Genomic DNA, 4,806 nt, shown 5'->3' on the forward strand with positions numbered 1-4,806 from the left:
ACACAAATCTATATCAATATTACATACAAATTTCTAATCCAACCAAAACAAGGGTTCCACCAAAACTTGAACAATCTAGGGTTCCGGGTTCCACAATGACTACAAATCCTAAATCACACCACACTATTTCAATTTTTCATATAAAATTTAAATCCAAGCAAATCAAGGGTTCCACCAAAACTTGGATAAATGAGAAAAATGTGAACGAATTTACGGAGAAAAAGAAAGGGATAGAAGGAGTTTACCTTGTAGGAGGGACTAGGGAAGAAACCCACGACCAAAAACTTCAGATCTGCTGGATTTTGGAGAGGCGATGTAGGGGAGGAGAGGAGAGGGTCACCACCGCTGCTCTGTGTAACAGAGAGATGGGGAGGGATAACTGATGGTTCGGATGGGGAGGGTTGGACGGCCGCAGATTAAGTCAATGTGCAGCGCTTGACTGTTAGGCATTGTACATTACAAGTGCGGTAAGTGCAGCGCCTGGCTCTTACGCGCTGCACATTACACGGATGTGTGGCGCCTAACCATGAGGCGCTGCATAGTGTAGTGTGGCGCGTTGCTGTCGAGGGTCACACGAAAGGGTCAGTTGGGTGAAATTTTTTTCAGGACAGTTCAGTTTGTGAATTGATTTCGTCCACAGATCAATTTTGTCGTTTTTGCCGCCCATATTGGCTCCCACATATTCTAACTGGAACCTGGATGCTCATATTGGCTCCCACATATTCTACGAATATCTTTATCGGTCGAACCGTTATAACAACATATGTTATTCCCTTTGTCATTGATATATTACTTGCCCGAGATTCAGTCGTTGGTATCTTCATACCTAGTTCAATAGCGTTACCGGAAAGTCTCTTTACTCGTTCCGTAATACATCGTCCTGCAACTAACTCATTAGTCACTTTGCTTGCAAGGCTTCTTATGATGTGTATTACCGAGAGGGCCCAGAGATACCTCTCCGATGCTCGGAGTGACAAATCCTAATCTCGATCCATGCCAACCCAACAAACACCTTCGGAGATACCTGTAGAGCATATTTATAATCACCAAGTTACGTTGTGACGTTTGATAGCACACAAGGCATTCCTCCGGTATCCGGGAGTTGCATAATCTCATAGTCGGAGGAATATGTATTTGACATGAAGAAAGCAATAGCAATAAAACTGAATGATCATAATGCTAAGCTAACGAGTGGGTCTTGTCCATCACATCATTCTCCTAATGATGCGATCTCATTTATCAAATGACAACTCATGTCCATGTTTAGGAAACCTTAACCATCTTTGATCAACGAGCCTGTCTAGTAGAGGCTCACTAGGGACCAAGTGTTTTGTCTGTGTATCCACACATGTATCAAGTTTCTAGTTAATACAATTCTAGCATGAATAATAAACATTTATCATGAAATAAGGAAATATAAAATAACAACTTTATTATTGCCTATAGGGCATATTTCCTTCACCAACTACCTGTCGATACAAGTAGGCCAGTACTGCTGAACTCCAACTCCATTGGTTGTCGAAGACGGTCAATGCCTTGAGCCACATCCATGGAGCGCTCTTGCTTGTGGCGTCAGCAAACAAAGTCCTGGAGATAACGTACCACATGTAGACATGAGCATATGTCTGGATCACATCATCAGTAGCATCCTCAGGGCAATGTGCAAAGTTCGCTGCAATCCACGTGTAAGGAGCTCCCGCTACGACTCTTTCCTTCCTCTTCTCTCCCTCTTGTAGTGGAGCCTCTGCAGGAGCCATACCGATAAGGGCCTCCATCTGCTGGCGCCACCCATCAGAGTCAGTGCTCATATAGAGAGGCTTCCCCTCGATAGGAAGACCGATGATCAAGGAGACATCCTGGAGCATCATGATCATCTCCCTGGTCTGAAGATGGAAACTGTGTGTCTCCGGCCTCCACCGGTCAGCAAGCGAGGTGACTAGTGGAGCATTGAGGTTCGGCGTGGACTAGCTGACCAAGTGAATCCACGGGAGGAGTCATGTCGCCTTGACGTACGGTGTGTACCACTCATCATAGGGCATGGCACCACCCGAGACCCCGTGAGACCAAATCTTTAGAGGTTCAAGGTTCTGCAAACAACCAAGCCATGTCAAATCTTACGGCATGTTAATTTCAACTAATGGCAAATTTGAAAATACCATCTACTATGATTATTGATTATTAACATGTCCTTCCCCCTCATCATGTAGGCCCGGTGTGTGTGTCATAGAAATCATTGAGAAGCCAAACCATCCTACATATTTCAAACAATAAACATACACTAACTAACTACCATACTCCCTATGCATTATTTAATATGCAAGCATTATTTCATATGTATTCATCTCAACAATCGGTAAACACTAAAGGAAATTTGAATAGTAAACTAAGATATACAATGAAAGCACGTGAACAATCATCACAAATATCTTATGTATTCACCCTCAAAAAAATATCTTATGTATTCACAATATAGGGTTCCACAATGCAAAGCATTATTTACAATACTCACACAATAAGCTAGGGTTCCGCAACGAAAGCATTGACAATACTCAACTCAAAAATCATCTACACAAGCATCTCAACATGTATATGGTTTCATCTCAACGATCTAGGGTTTCACTATGCAAGCATATATTGTCAATACCCATCATAAACACTAGGGTCCCACAATGATTACAAATCATCTACTAATCCTAATCACACAAATCTATATGAATATTACATAAAAATTTCTAATCCAACCAAAACAAGGGTTCCACCAAAACTTGAACAATCTAGGGTTCCACAATGACAACAAATCCTAAATCACACCACACTATTTCAATTTTTCATATAAAATTCGAATCCAAGCAAATCAAGGGTTCCACCAAAACTTGGATAAATGAGAAAAATATGAACGAACTTACGGAGAAAAAGAAAGGGATCGAAGGAGTTTACCTTGTAGGAGGGACTAGGGAAGAAACCCATGGCCAAAAACTTTAGATCTGCTGGATTTTGGAGAGGCGGTGTAGGAGGGGAGAGGAGAGGCCCACATCCGCTGCTCTCTGTAACAGAGAGATGAGGCGGGATAACTGCTCGTTCGGATGGGGAGGACGGGCCCGCCGCAGCTTAAGTCAATGTGCAGCGCCTGACTGTTAGGCGCTGCACATTACAAGTGTGGTAAGTGGAGCGCCTGGCTCGTACGCGCTGCACATTGCACGGATGTGTGGCGCCTAACCATGAGGCGCTGCACAATGTAGTGTGACGTGTTGCTATTGACGCCACATAAAAGGGTCGGCTGGGTGAATTTTTTTTCAGGACAGTTCAGTTTGTAAATTGATTTCGTCGGCAGGTCAATTTTATTATTTTTGCCGCCCTGTGACCATCCATCTTAAGACAAGTACGTATTGGCCGTGCGTGCACATGCGCTCGCTTGTCTGTTTCCTTCCTTGGCGTTGTGCAAGGCAATTAATGCACAGGCACGAAAGCAAGCGGACGAGACGCGCGCATGCGTGCGTGTCTGCTGTGTGTATGGCTGGCTGATGCCGTTGCCATGTATGCCTGCACACTTTGAATTAATTCAGGATTAGACCGTGCCGCTACGCCGCCAGCTCCAGCTGGCCGGTGCTTTGGTTAAATCTAGGCTAGAAATTTGGTCTCTTTGGCGTATATATGTGTCGTGTAAAGATATGTGCGAAAACGCGGGTGGAAGACGGGAGATGAGCTACTAGCAATGTTGTCTCGTAGTACGTCATCAGCTGTACTACGTCTTCTTGATCAGGGCAGGCAAGCAGTTAAAACTTAAAACCTACTTCCTCTGTTCCTAAATATAAGCCGTTATAGAGATTTCGATATAAACTATATATAATATATAGATGTATATAGATATGGTTTAGGATGTAGATTCGCTCATTTTACTTCGTATATAGTTCACGTTGAAATCTTTAAAAACACTTATATTCAGGAACGGAGGAAGTAGACGCCTTCACTAACTCTAAATACATGCATGCCAGTAATTAATGCAATACGTAAGTACGTGGTATCCATCTTGTGCGTGAAAAACACGCTGAAATTTCGAATGAATGGGAACATGATACGTCCAAACCTTGCTGCGTGAGGACGTGGGTCCCGGCCGGGGTCGTCGGCGGTGGCGACGGTGCGGCTGCTTGGACGGAGGTGCGGGGTCATACCAAGCTGACGTGTCATGGCTCCAAGCCTGCCGTACTAAATGTTGATGGGCAGGATGTCGGCGACGACGATGATGAGGCCATCACTCAGGTGTCCAAGTTTTGTTTACATGTGGATGTGTCTGTGTAGTGTAGGGTCAGGTAGGTTTGGCAGGCACCTTTGTGTGCAAGCTGTGAGTTGGATGTGCGGTGCGTGTGTGTAAGATCCTATTTGTTCAGACTTCTACACCATTTTTACTTTGTTAAAAAAAACAAAAAAGCTCATAAATATGTGTTTTTTGCTATGGCTTTTGGCTTATACCATTGTTCATATGCCAAAAGCCGAAACAAAAAAATGCCATATTTAGGAGTTTTTGTGGGTTTTTAAGTGGAAAAACAGCAAAAACATAAATAAAAAAGCCCAAACAAACAGGGCATAAGGACCAGGATTGTAAGAGCGTCTACAGCGGGCCCAGTTAATGACCAGCGACGAAAATATAATTCAGACAGGCTCCTCAAACCGGCATCCATCATATTTAGCTCAAACCTTAGACGGGTATGTGAGTCCCGGACGCGTCGGACCAGCCCATTCTGGCGCACCCTGTCTCCCGTTAATAGCCTCTGAATGAACGAACCTACAACGTAGTCAAACAACTCACTC

The sequence above is a fragment of the Triticum dicoccoides genome, chromosome 2B (genome assembly GCF_002162155.2).
Source record: "Triticum dicoccoides isolate Atlit2015 ecotype Zavitan chromosome 2B, WEW_v2.0, whole genome shotgun sequence".
In the NCBI taxonomy this organism is placed as follows: Eukaryota; Viridiplantae; Streptophyta; class Magnoliopsida; order Poales; family Poaceae; genus Triticum; species Triticum dicoccoides.